At 36.5% G+C, this 15070-nt stretch overlaps 2 pseudogenes; both read right to left on the reverse strand.

Moving 5' to 3' along the window:
- Positions 1 to 1675: 1675 nt before the first annotated feature.
- Positions 1676 to 2751, reverse strand: LOC132266342 (probable glutathione S-transferase; annotated as a pseudogene).
- A 4693-nt stretch (positions 2752 to 7444) lies between these two features.
- On the reverse strand, positions 7445 to 13045 carry LOC132266343 (probable glutathione S-transferase; annotated as a pseudogene).
- Positions 13046 to 15070: the final 2025 nt, after the last annotated feature.

The raw sequence follows: 15070 nt of genomic DNA on the forward strand, positions 1-15070 counted from the left end.
GCCCTGTTAATGCTTGCCTTCTCTGAAATAAATATCTTACTCCGCCACTGTATAGAAGCAGAGTTTCTTTTCACTTTGAAAACCCATATATACTCTATAGCTATATGGACTAGGCCATATTCCAAATAGCCTCACCTCCTGTATTGATAGGAAATAATATATTGAAATAATGAGTATTGAGGCTTAGATAGTGACACGCAATCGCTTCTTGAATATAATTGAAGCCTCTCCCACGTGTAAACGGAAGATAAATGGCAGTGCTATCTCCAGAATTTAACTAAGTCTATATATCAAATTTGTAGATATCAAATATATATGTTCAAGAAGGTTGCACTTATCTTCATGAAACTATGTATTTATCTTTGTCCGATCAACTGAAAGTATAAAACTCACACAATCAATCTCAATAGGTTGAAAAAACATGTTTTCATCCCAATTTTTCTCACTCTTACTTGTTTTAAGAGTATGCATATTGTAGGCTTTATAGGCCTTTTATTTATTGCCACGCCCGCATTTTTACCTCCAGTCAAAATTCGAGGTTTTTGAATGTGATCAACCCCCATGTGGAGGCTAGCTATCGAGGTCCGAGAAGTAAAATCGTGAACTAAATACGACAAAGTGGTTACGACCTGAATTATGTTTTGTTTTGGAAGGTAGGGTTAATGTCTATATTTCAGAGTCGTCAACTAACATTGAGTTTTGGTGTGTTAGGTCACAGGATTATGGCAGTGTTCAGGACACTTGGCTAGATTTGAATATGACCCTATTGTTTGACTCTCAACTGATTTGCGTGAACTAAAGAAATAAGTTTGGGGGTTTGCTTACACTACATATGGTTACCTACTTCATTTTTTTGTTGCTCTATTTCCTTATGACTAGTGTATGGTTCAAACTTACGAGTTCGGTTTGATTAGACAGGGGTGGTTCGAGATAGAGTCACTGAATTTTCAGATTACTACAGGTTAAAATTGGATGTATTTTACTTTAAATAATATTATTGAACAAACTCTTGCTTGTAGCCTCTACATGCGAGTTTTATAGTTGATGTTCATTGGTACACTAGGATGGCAGTTCTCCAACAAGTCCGTCAATAGCCCTGTCCAGAGGCAAGCATTGTTCTAAAAAATTTGTCACATTTGGTATTAAGAACACGTGTATAACCAATTTAACACATACCCACTGTAAGGAAAATTGAGCCATCAATATTTTATATTAAAGGATAAGAATATAGCATGTGTGTTAAAAGATTTAGTAGATGAATTGGAATGGTTAGAGGCATGATAGTATTCAACAACTATTTGTGAGAGCAAGTTTTCTTTATTTTTATTTTTATTTTTTAAGGCTAAGAATCAAACCACTTTCCCTCAAAAAAATTATTGTGCTACATGACTTTTTTCACAAATCAAAAGAATTTATTTTTAGTACATGATAACTTTGCCAATCCCAATACACATGCCGGTCATCCTAGGATATATAAAACATGATAAACTTTCCTCTCATAAAGAGAAACACATAAAGCCTAAAAACAAAGCATAGATAACAGAGCAATACCGAAGCCTACATAAAGCGAAACACATAAAGCCCAAAAACAAAACCATTTCCTCCATAACCACTGCCATAAAAATAAACACAAAAAACACAGAGAAGCTCGAAATTAGCAGAAATGGCATAGGTATCATGGAGATGCCAAAAACATCTCCCTCTTGCGCTTGAATGTCACAAACATTTCATCATGATCAGGAAGGTTTTATTTGATCACAGGCACTTCCTTGAAAATTTTGATCCATGCATGCAAGCGAGGGAACGTGTGTGCTTCAAGTACCTTCACTCCTAATATGCCTTCCATAACTCCCAACCAATGAGCAATGCCTCTAAAGACTATGTCAACTATGTTGATCCTATCTCCACCAAAAAAATTCTTCTCCCCAAGAGCGTGTTCTTCCATTGTTCTCAGCATTTCCAGGCCGTCCCTCAAGACCATTTAATATTCTTCTCCCGTGGTTATAGACATTCTCCTAATAACAGGACCCTGAATGTAGCATAATCAAGAAAATTGTCAAACAATAAAGTTACATGACAATTAAATTGTGACTCACTGGGTTTGAAATGAAAATAGCTCTTCACATGCATATGTAAAGCTGTATACATCTGACCATCATCAAATTTTCCAATGACGGGAGTCACGTGTACTAAACAAGCCCTTTATTGTTAAATCACTAGTACAACTATAACTTATTAAATGGTTTCTTCACATAGAAGTGATTGGCATGTGTGAAGAACTATGTTATGCACCTACATAACTCATAAGTACAAATTGATACTTTTAACATTTTTCCTTAGAAATGGAGTTAAAAGGCAAGAGATATGTTAGTGTTGATGTGTGTGTATGTGTGTGTGTGTGTGTGTGTGTGTGTTGGGGGGGCTGAAATAAATATATATTACCTTGTCGTCAGCTAATTTAGCCCAAAATCGAGCCACGACCCTGTTATAAGGATCAGTAGGCAGCAAGGGGTTTTGTGGCCATGTCTGTTCGATGTATTCGAGGATGATCATGGACTCACAAATTGGTTTTCCACCATGAACGAGCACTGGGATCTTCTTGTGAACTGGGTTGTATTATAGAAGTAGAGGACTTTTATTGGATAATTCTTCTTCTATGTATTCATAAGGTATGCCCTTTAGTTTCAGAGCCCATATAACTCTGTAAAGAAATGGACTGGGCCATGTTCCAAGCAGTTTCACCTCTTCCATGTTTGACAGATTGTTGACGCTAAAATCGGCTCTTTAGATCCGATTCTAAATTGATGTGATATGGACGTGCCAGAACCAATTGTATGGTTCAAGTGTGAGTTGTCAACTGCAGCATCTTTGAGAATATTGACTTTCAGGTGATTCGAGGAGAAAGAGAACAAATATAACTCCTCTTTGAGTTCTAATTGCCTTAATTAAAAGGACTTTATTAGTGAATAATATATAGTAATAATATGATAATAGATAGGGGAAAAAATATAGATATAGAAAGTGATAGGGAAAAGAGATAGGGAGACAGAGATATAAGGAGAGAAATAGAACGAGACTGAAATAGAGAGGGAGAGAGATAGAGATAGCAAGGATGTTATTTGGGGAAAGTGCTTGAGAAAGCAATAATAATAATAAAATGATTCTGAGGGTGTTGGACCTCTAGCATAGCATGCCTTTTTGTTTATTTATAGAATAAATCGTAACCAAAATCTTATACATAAGCATTCTAAATACATCAAAACTCTATCAAATAACTAATTACTGTTTTCAAATAAACCTATTCCTATAGATAAATTTAAATATTCCTTTGAAGCTAATTAAAAGATAAATACTACAATTGTAAATCCTATCTATCACCTACTTCAAATTTCTCCTATTCTGTTGCATACAATTTGTCTTCCACGTAAAGAATATAACTTCTCTTCTGTTCACACTATATCCACGTCACTGGCCCATAGTACTGCCGAACATTCCATTTCAGCCCAATGCTTACTGCCATGTCACTTGCTCACGTGTCACATTATCCCCGAATTAGTTGACATGCCATTAATATAAAATTTACCAAAAAGGGTGTCAACAATGCCCCCCAATTTTAAATGTCTTATCGGCTGTCGACCGCCCAAGCTGATAAGATATTTGAAATTTAAAGTACATTGGAAGTAAATTTTGAACAAAGGTTGCGCTAGTCACTTGGAATCAGATTGCAAATCAACGAGCTCCAAAGCTTTATTTCTTCTGAACCACCTCTAAGATGATCTTTATTTCATATTAGCTAAATCTGCCGATTTAGGCTTCTTCCTAGATTCTCAAAAATTTTGCCGATATTGCCAGCCTATAAACCAATGAAGGACTTGGCCTCCATGCATTTTCCAACTCCGCTAGCAAATTATGATTATGATCGGTAGAAATTTAATTATTGCAAAGCGTCATTCTAGCCGACCTGCCTATTAGTTGTACTAGATGAATGAAATTGTGCCAACAAGGAGTTTTCTTAACTGATTTCCTTTCAGCCGATTTTGCCTCAGCTGATTTTACATTCAGCTCAATTGGCAGGACTGCATCATACCCAAAAGTCTATTGACCGGCAAGCATGACCTCGCTATAATCGGCAGGCTGAAATGGAGTGTATGGATCAACTAACTTTTGTTGGGGGTTTGCAATCACATGCCTCCCGGTAGCCTCTAGTTTTTTAGCCGATTTTCTTTCAGCCGATTTTGTCTTAGCCGATTTTCTCAACCGATTTCTAAGTACCCTTGCTGATTTTACCTTAGCTGATTTTCTCAATCGATTTCTAAGTACCCTTTTGAAATTAACATCAGCTAGTCTTTTTCTTCTTTTCTTGAAGTTGGGCTGAGGACAGCGAGTTAAAACAATTCTTTTAACTGATGATTGTGTTTGCCGATTTTGAGATGTCACAATCGGCAAAGAATTCTAGTATATAGGTCGTTTTGCTTTCAGCCGATTTGTACCCTTCCATTTATTAGTAACAGGTTGATAGCTTTTCTAACTTTGTTGTTGATAAGTCATCTGTTGTGACTGATTTACCACCTACCGATAATCAGCTACTGGAACTTGCCGATAATCGACAGTCGATAATTGATAATATTCTGGCAAACTTTGTTGCCGATTTTCTAATAAAATTTCCTACCGAGATCGACAAGACTAGCCAATTTCAGTAGTGGTTATCGGCAGCCCCTCATGTAACAGAGGTTGTGATATAGAGGTGACATGCTGACTTACCACCTTGTCAGGATAAGGTTTCCTGTACACAGGCTGAGCATGTTTATGCCCTTGAGCTACCTCGGCCTAAATTAGGGCTAAAATCAGTTCCCTATCATCAAACTAAAGTGGAGGGTATGTACCAACCCATTCCCATTGAGGGTTTGCAATCACATGCCCCCCGGCAGCCGTCGGTGGTACCTGTGGATTATTTCTTCCTTGGTTCTGATTGCCCCCATATCTTGCTGTTCTCTCTGAGGGGGAATCGGTATAACTGGTGGCGTTGAAGAATAACCTTTGCCGATTTTACATTCAGCTCAATCGGTATCAATGGGCATTATAGAATAACCTTTGCCGATTTTACATTCGGCTCAATCGGCATTAATGGTATTTCTGTTATTATCGGCGGATTACCGATGGACATACTACGAGTTGTGTTCGGCAGGACAATTCTTGCCGTAGTTGTTTGTGGACCTTGAGAAATGTTTGTCAATGGTAAAGAAATACGTTGAAAATTTGATTCATCAGCTCATTGAGATGCTGAGTTTTCAGCTTGATGACGACTTAGGGTAGCTGATATCTGAGCCATCATTGCTTTAATCTCCTAATTCACTTGACGATAATCGGCTACTAGTCGCTAATCACTTTTAAGCCAACCATACAACTGATTGGCCATTGGCTGCTCCTCGAGTACCGGAGGTTGTGATACGGGGGTGGCATATTGATTTACCACTTGTCGATAATCGACTGTTGGCGTCTGCCGATAATCGACTGCTGGAATATGCCAATTTTCTGATAAACGTAATCCTAATGATAAATATAAATATTCCTTTGAAGTTAACTAAAAGATAAATACTACAATTGTAATCCCTATCTATCACCTACTTCAAATATCTCCTATTCTGTTGCATGCAATTTGTCTTCCACGTAAAGAATATAACTTCTCTTTTGTTCAAACTATATTCACTTGGTGGGAAAGGAATAATTGCTTACATGATAAGCAAGAAAGAGTGGCTAAGGAGCTAGATAAAAGTATTCTATGGGAGGTTCTGGATGTGTTGGGGGTTAACCTACAAGACATTTTGTAATTTTCTGTTGCTTTTAGTCTAGGTTGTTTTTGTCCTTTTAAGGATTTGGTTTGTTTCCCTTATGAGGGCATGTCCTCATATGTTTCTATGTACTATTTTGTTTTATATATATAGTCCTTTCATTTAGGAAAAAAAAAACTATATCTACGTCACTGGCCCATAGTACTGCTGAACGTTCCATTTCAGCCCAATGCTTACTGCCATGTCACTTGCCCACGTGTCACATTATCCCAGAATTAGTTGACATGTCAGTAATACAAAATTTACCAAAAAGGGTGTCAACAATGCCCCCCAATTTTAAATGTCTTATTAGCTGTTGGCCGCCCAAACCGATAAGATATTTGAAATTTAAAGTACATTGGAAGTAAATTTTGAACAAAGGCTGCGCTAGTCACTTGGAATCAGATTGTAAATCAATGAGCTCCAAAACTTTATTTCTTCTGAATCACCTCTAAGATGATCTTTATTTCATATTAGCCAAATCTGCAAATTTAGGCTTCTTCCTAGATTCTCAAAAAGTTTGCTGATATTGCCAGCTCATAAACCAATGAATGACTTGCCCCCATGCATTTTCCAACTCCGCTAGCAAATCATGATCATAATCGGCAGAAATTAAATTATTGTGAAACATCATTCTAGCCGACCTTCCTATTAGTTGTACTAGATGAATGAAATTGTGCCAACAAGGAGTTTTCTTAGCTGATTTCCTTTCAGCCGATTTTCTTTCAACCAATTTTCCCTCAGCCGATTTTATATTCAGCTCAATCGGCAGGACTACATCATGCCCAAAAGTCCATTGACCGGCAAGCATGACCTCACTATAATCGACAGGCTAAAGTGGAGTGTATGGATTAACTAACTTTTGTTTGGGGTTTGCAATCACATTCCCCCCAGCAGCCATTGGCTTTTTAGCCGATTTTCTCAACTAAGCTCTAAGTACCCTTTTGAAATTAACATCGGCTAGTCTTTTTCTTCTTTTCTTGAAATTGGGCTGAGGAAAGCGAGTTAAAATAATTCTTTCAGCTGATAATTATTTTTGCTGATTATTAGATGTCACAATCGGCAAGGAATGTTGGTACATATGCCACTTTGCTTTCAGCCGATTTGTACCCTTCCATTCATGGCAGCAACTATGGTGACATGCTGATTTACATATGTAAGGCTTTTTTATGTTAATCTCGGCAACATCAACTTTCAGTTCATCATCAACTTTAGCCGAGACCACTTCATAATTAGGGTCTTTGTAGTAAGTACCGTTGGAGGAATTCTTTCTTTCTTTCTCCTCTTTGGGTATCTCCTCCCGTATTTGAGCCATTAGTGTTTTCATCATTTGCTTAAATTCTGGCTAACTTTCTTGCTGATAATCGGCTGCTGAAATTTGCCGATAATCTGAGGCTGAAACTTGCCGATAATCAGCGACTGTTGGCTCTTCCCGTATTTGAGCCATTAGTGTTTTCATCCTCTACTTAATTTCTGGCCAACTTTCTTACTGATAGTTGGTTGCTGAAACTTGCCGATAATCTGATGCTGAAACTTGCCGATAATCAGTGACTGTTGGCTCCTCCTATATTTGAGCCACTAGTGTTTTCATCCTCTGTTTAAATTCTGGCCAACCTTTATGCTGAAACTTGCCGATAATCAGCGACCGTTGGAACATGCCGATATTCGGCGGCTGCTAGAACATGCCGATAATCGACTGTTGGAACATGCCGATAATCATCTAGCCAACTATATAGCTGATTAGAATACTGATACATCGGCTGAGAAGCCGACTGCATATTTTTTTACTATAAATCACTCACCTATTGGGGTTCCACCGGACGTGCCAAAAATATTGACGCTAAAATCGGCTCCTTAGATCCGATTCTAAATTGATGTGATACGGGCGTGCCAGAACCAATTGTATGGTTCAAGTGTGAGTTGTCAACTGCAGTCTCTTTGAAAATATTGACTATTAGGCGATTCGAGGAGAAAGAGAACAAATATAACTCCTCTTTGAGTTCTAATTGCCTTAATTAAAAGGACTTTATCAGTGAATAATATATAGTAATAATATGGAATAGAAAGGCGAGAAAATATAAATATAGAAAGTGATAGGGAGAAGAGATAGAGAGACATAGATATAGGGAGAGAAATAGAACGAGACTTAAATAGAGAGGGAAAAAGATAGAGATAGCAAGAATGCTATTTGGGGAAAGTGCTTGAGAAAACAACAATAATAATAAAATGATTCTAAGGGTGCTGGACCTCTAGCACAATATGCCTCTTTGTTTATTTATAGAATAAATCGTAACCAAAATTCTATACATAAGCATTCTAAATACATCAAAACTCTATCAAATAAATAATTACTGTTTTCAAATAAACTTAATCCTATAGATAAATATAAATATTCCTTTGAAGTTAACTAAAAGATAAATACTACAATTGTAATCCCTATCTATCACCTACTTCAAATATCCTATACATGTCACTTGCCCACGTGTCACATTATCCACGAATTGGTTGACATGTCATTAATACAAAATTTATAAAAAAGGGTGTCAACACAGATAGAGAGCCCTTCTCCCATATTGTCAATTTATATTGATTTTTGGATAAGTCTGGCTTGGGCACCAAGTGAAATATATATACACATATATAGATATAGACACTATTATATTATATTAGAGGTTGAATTAAAATGTAGTGCAATGCATGTTTTTCTTTTTCATGCCCCTTAATCAAAGTATTGACCATTCTTCTATTGCCTCATTTCGAATAGGTATATATGTTAAGGTAGTTAGATGTGCTAAGGTTTGTTGACTCGTTCAAAATGGCACTTGGCATATACCTAATTCACTAAATTCACTTTAATGGTGTATGATTTTTATAATTTTCTTAAACTTGTGGAAATTAAAAAGGAAAAGAAAACCTAAAATGAAAACCATTTTGAAGAAAACCTAAATTTTGTGCAAAAATCTGGTAGTCCAGGAGGTTTTATGCAATTTGTTGTTTTTAAAATTTTTATTAAGGGGCATTTTCGTCATTATAATACTACTTTATGGGTTTGGTCTCAATTTTGCAACAAGTGGATAATCAAGAGGGTTTTAGGTCAAATTATTAGTCTAAGGGGGAGTTTTGTACCAATTTCAAATACTCAAGGTATTTTTGAAAACTTGCTCAACAATAAATCACCAAGTGCATTGAACACATTTTCTTCTAGATCTTTTTTCTCTTCTATCAGTATTCAGTACCCATAGTCCAATCAAGCACAGGTTTAACAAGGGCTCAATGGGGCAATCCCCCCCCCCCCCCCCCCCCACCTAACTAATAAATTATTATTTTTATTTATTTACAATATTACTTACATTTTTGTTAAAAATTTTAAAATGTCCTCACTCAGTTTGTAAAATTTTCACACATTCACATTGTTGCCCTTATTAATATTTTGGATCTAAAAAATAATCATCTCTCTTTTCAGTCTATTCCATCCCCCACATTCATGGTAATCACTTCTCTCTCTCTCTTACTCTCATATTCCCACTCAATTTTTGAAAATACTGATTATATACTTGCACCCTTAGTCACATAATTCGCCCGGATATCTGATGCTCCAGAGCTCCACGCAAGCATTAACGATTTGGGAGCAAATTCGCCCCAAATTCACGAACTCATTTTTCGAGTTCCCGAACTCAATTTTTTGAGTTCGCAATTTGCCCAAATCAGTGTTGGATTCGTCGAAAGACGCGAGTTACGTGACCAGCCTTTCGGATTTGTTCACTTTTTTTTGTGAAAACTTAGACCTTGAACCCGCATGGATACAGACGACAAAAGGAGGAGGACGTTTTTCGCTGTGAGAGCATTCAGCATACACCAGGCCAGGGGAAGGCTGAAAGAATCATTTGGGTGGGGTGGGGGGAGTGTTCGAAATATAATTCTAGAATCATTTTATTGCCTAATGGGCTTGTTTTTTAGTCTTTTTTTTTCCTTTTTTTTAAAACCGCATTCACTTCAAATTTGGGTCTCATTGATTTTGAACTTCAATTGTATTTGAGCCCGTATCATTTTAGCTAGCCCATGTACTTATTTCTATATGTTCAAAATGGCATTGTATTCTGCAATATATCTATATATATATATATATATATATATATTAATGTTCACTATATAATAATATATTTGTAAATACAATATAAAAAAAAATTAATTAAAATAAATGTATCAATAAAAAATATTTAGTAAATTAATATAATAATACTTCACATAAAATAATTATATAAATATAAAATAAATAATATACTGGGGATCTCAAGACGCTCTTGCTCTCACTTAATTTTAGATTTTGCCACTCTCGCTTTCGCATTATGTGACTTAGCCTGCAACCACTTATATTTTTAGTTCCAAAAGAAAATAAATTAATGTGCTGTCTTCTTTTTTTCTTCACTCTCTACTATTCTACATCTATGGTAATCCCCTATCTATTGTGCAAATATTTATTCCATTTGTTACTCTGCAGGTGAATCTTAGCCTCTATTGGGAATTCTTTAAAAATCTTTGTGGATCCAACTTTGTAGGACAATGAACATCAAATACAATTATTGGGTGGTTGAGACAAGCTTCTAAAACAATTAACTACATATTACAGGCTTAAGTACGGGAAAGAAGAAACTATACTAATTATTACAAGCATGAAAGAAACTGACATGAAAATAAGGTTAGCCTAAGGACAAGAAAGCATACAAGCTACATAGACTCAAGTGCAATGAGTTCGCTATCTAAAAATTAGACACTGAACACGTGTAATTAGCTTTCCCAAGAACAACTCATTTCTGCAGGCATTTATTTTAGGCCTCTCATTTGTTATAATCACCATTTTCACCCCTAACACATCTTCTATAACTCCCAACCAAATAACAATTCCTCCAAAAGTTATGTCAACTACACCAACAATCTCTCCATTGAAGAAATTTTTTTGTCTTCGAGAGTATGTTCTTCTATTGTTCTCAGCATTTCAAAACAGTCCTTCATGGCCTTTTCATGTTCCTCTTCAGTGGTACTTCGAAACATTGTCCAAATAGTAAGACCCTATATGTATCATAATCAAGAAAATAATCAAACAAGTTATATCAATTCAACTAAAACTGCTTGTTCGGCTCGCGAAAAAGCACTAGTTCCGCTTTCCAGGTGAGTGGAAAGTAGGAGTAGATGTCGGGCATGCCAGGAACTGCTGTCGTTCCAGAGTGGATATTCGAACAACTATCCAGTAAGAAATTGCAAGGATCAGGCGATTGAATGAAGGACTGGAATTACCACCTTCAAGGGTTCTTTTTGCCTTGAAAAAGGACTTTCGGACTGAACTATGGCTAGTGGAAATGAAAGCTGTATTGAAAATGCTGGAAAGTAGGAATAATAAGTGCATGACTTGAATTAAACATATTGAAAGTGCATTACATGAATGTAAAGATACATGAATGTAAAGTAATTGAAGTGTTGTTGGTTGTGTGTGTTGAACAGGGTTTGCAAACTAGCTCTAAGTGTTCTATTTATAGAGCCCTTCCATGCATGTAAACTAATGTGTGGCAGCCTTGGTAGCTTCTACTTGGCCAAATTCTAGACTGCCAAGTGCCCCACGTTCTTTTAGCTGTTGTAACCTCTTCTTCCCATCTCCTTCTTCCTCTATCGTAAACTCTTCCTTCTTCAGACACGATTTAAACCACTTTCTTCAACAACTGCTTCGGTTAGTAGTAGTTTTCTTAAGAAATTCCACCACTCTCAACCGACGCTTCCTTGTTTGGCCAAGTGTCCCACGATCTCAAGTAGTCTTCCTCTTTTGTAAAGTCTTCCTTTTATGGCGTCGTGGTCTCTAACTTTTAGTAACCTCCTCATCGTGAATAATATTTCATATATATATATATATATATATATATATATATTAAAAATATAGTTGCCCACGTCTCTTAAACTTTAATAACTTCCATTCTGAGACTTTCCTTCTGAACTTTAGAATTCATGGCGCCATAAACCCTTGAATTTCAGCACCTTCTTCCCTCAGCAGCCACGACTTCAGCAATTCTTTCCTTTCATGGGTTATGTTTGATATATATAAATATATATACATAGATATATCCATAAATACAGACTATACCCCACGTCCCTTTTACTTTTATAAACCACGTTCCCATGATTTTGGCAACTTCCATCTTGAGAATTTCCTTCTAGGTTTAGAGTTCATAGGCCATGACCTCCTAGATTTTAGGACTGTTTCATCGTGGGATTATATCCAACCCACTTCCTTTCCTTTCATAGACCACGATTTTCTGGATTCTAGGCTGAACCCTCTATATGAACTTCATGGCGTCGTGGTTATGGTGCACTCCCTTAATTCTAACAACCTCTCCTCAACCTTGCCTCAATAGACTTCAAGGCATCATAGACTCACGATAATCACTCCATCGTGGGCTAAATATATATATATTTATAGAAATAAATTGAATTCCCATGGCATGCTAAATTTTAGCAACAGAGGTTGACCTGGCTTAGGCAGTTGCTGATGTCTCTTAAAAATAAGGAGAAAATATTGCCTCTACGTCCCCTTTACGTGACTTAGTCAACTCTAATTTGAATGGAAAATACCCATTTAATTGGTATCCTATAGGAATAGGAACTTCCAATAAATTCATCTTTAACAAAGTTAATCCACTGTGGCAAGTTTAATGAAGCTCGCCATGTGTTGAGAACCAATTAGTGCATAAGATTGCATGTATGGTAGTCTTTCCATGAAATAATCCCTTTTCCTCTTAAAATAGAAAAAACCCCACATGGTAGGATTATACTAACCCACTTGTCTTTGACTGCTACGTAACATAGCTTTAATACTCCAACAATAACTTATTAGAGTTGCGATCCAGCATGGTAAGTTCCATTGAAACTCACCACATGTCACATTTCCAATGGGCCAAAAATAATGGAGTAAACACTACTAAAATGAAATTATTTACCTTGTCCTCTGCAAATTTAGCCCAAAACCGAGCCACGGATCTATCATAAGGATCATTTGGCAGGGACGGATTTTGCAGCCATGTTTCTTCAATGTATTCAAGGATGACCAAGGACTCACAAATTGGTTTTCCACAATGTATTAAATTTAAAGGTACACCCTTTAGTTTCAGAGCCCATATAACTCTGTAAAGAAATGGACTAGGCCATGTTTGACAGATAGCGAGCCCTTCTCCCATAGAGTCAATTTATATTGATTTTTGGATAAGTCTGGCTTGGGCACCAAGATAAATAGACAATACTATATTAGTATTAGAGGTTGAATTCCAATGTAGTGTGCAATGCAAGTTTTTCTTTTTTACAATTAAATAAGTTTAATTTTGTCATAGCTTAGATCAGAGGTTGAATTCATGTTGGAGATAATTAACTCCCTCTTACCCGTTTAATGGTCGGCTGTTGTTGAGAGTTAAACCCTCCTTCATCACAAACAGTGGAAGTATCATCACATCACATCAATATAAGCATATATGGAGAATATACAATCACATGTCAAACCCCACTCACTCACTCATCATCTCTTATGAAGCTACACGTATACACTCGGGAATTACACATACTCTCCTCTTCCCTCACAATACTCACCCTTAAACTCCTTACATCTTTTCTCTTTTCTCTCTCTCTCTCTAAACCCTTCATACCCATCTCTATTTTTAGAGTCTTCAAAACCTAATTCCTTATTAGACAAGTATTCCTCAAATCCAATTCCTTGTTGGATAAGGATCAACTTACCTACAAGGAGTTACCATATCCATCTTCAACTTTAAAATAGCAAGTATAATGGGATACAATTTCCTCTATAAATTTCGACATTCCAAAACAAAAAAGAAAACTAATTTTCTACACACAAATTTTGAGCCATAAACCCAACAATCTCCACCTTGGCTCAAAATTCTATCTTCACGTGCTTCTCCATAGCTCCACCTCAAACATGGATCTCTTCATACCTGCACCTAGCTCCACCTCAATTGAAGATTTATCCACCTCAAATAAAGCACAATGATGAACTTGAGAAATATTCTAACAATCTCCACATTTTCTCAAATTCATCATTCTTCATTTTTCTTCTATCTTCTCTATCCATCCCATTGGTGTTCAATTGCTCACGTATGGCAATCCACCAATATTCAACTCATCTTCATCAATTGCTTTTCTGGCTCAAAGCAACAAACCTCTCCTCTTCATTTTTCATATTTTCCTTTACTCTTTATCGGGCTTAAAACAAACCCCTTCACTCTTCACACCCCTTGCCCCATCTTGAGAAATAGCACTCACTATTGGCTTGTCCCCAAAATTTGTTCCTTGTGGGCTTCATCTCTATCACCTTTTCCCCATCTTGAAAATGAGCATCCTCTAGCTTGTTCCAAGACTTGTTCCTCATGGGCTTCATACCATCAATATACCTTGTGTCATCATCAACTCTAATTGAATCTCCATATCACCTCACGATCATCTTTTGCTTTAACAAACTTCACACCAATTTTCAGTTCTGATCTTCAGGACCAACCACAGGCTCTGACCCAACATCGGCTCTGATACCAGTTGTTGGAGATAATTAACTCCTTCTTACTCATTCAACGGTCGACTGTTGTTGAGAGTTAAATCATTCCTTCATCACACACAGCGAAAATATCATCACATCACATCAACACAAGCATATATGGAGAATATACAACCACATGTCAAACCGCACTCACTCACTCATCATCTCTTATGAGGCTACATGTATACACTTGGAAATTACACATACTCTCCCCTTTTCTCACAACACTCACCCTTAAACCCCTTACATCTTTTCTCTTTTTTCTCTCTCTCTAAACCCCTCACACCCATCTCTATTTATAGAGTCTTCAAAACCCAATTCCTTCTGGGACAAGTATTCCTCAAATCCAATTCCTTGTTGGACAAGGATCAACTTACCTACAAGGAGTTACCATATCCATCTTCAACTCTAAAATAGCAGGTATAATGTGATACAATTTCCTCTACAAATTTCGACATTCCAAAACGAAAAAGGAGAGTAATTTTCTGCACACATACAAATTTTAAGCCACAAACCCAACAATCTCCATAAGATAATGTAATATATAATTATACATTAATGTTTTTACATTTATGTTGGAGATAATGTAATTATAATAAGTTTAAGGTGTGTATTTTTTGTAATGACCGGGATTTTTCGGATAAATTTTTTCCGTTGTCTTTTC

Source organism: Cornus florida, unplaced genomic scaffold, assembly GCF_030987335.1.
Source record: "Cornus florida cultivar Cherokee Brave unplaced genomic scaffold, ASM3098733v1 CherokeeBrave_3.0.0_Hap2_Chr07, whole genome shotgun sequence".
Classification (NCBI taxonomy): Eukaryota; Viridiplantae; Streptophyta; class Magnoliopsida; order Cornales; family Cornaceae; genus Cornus; species Cornus florida.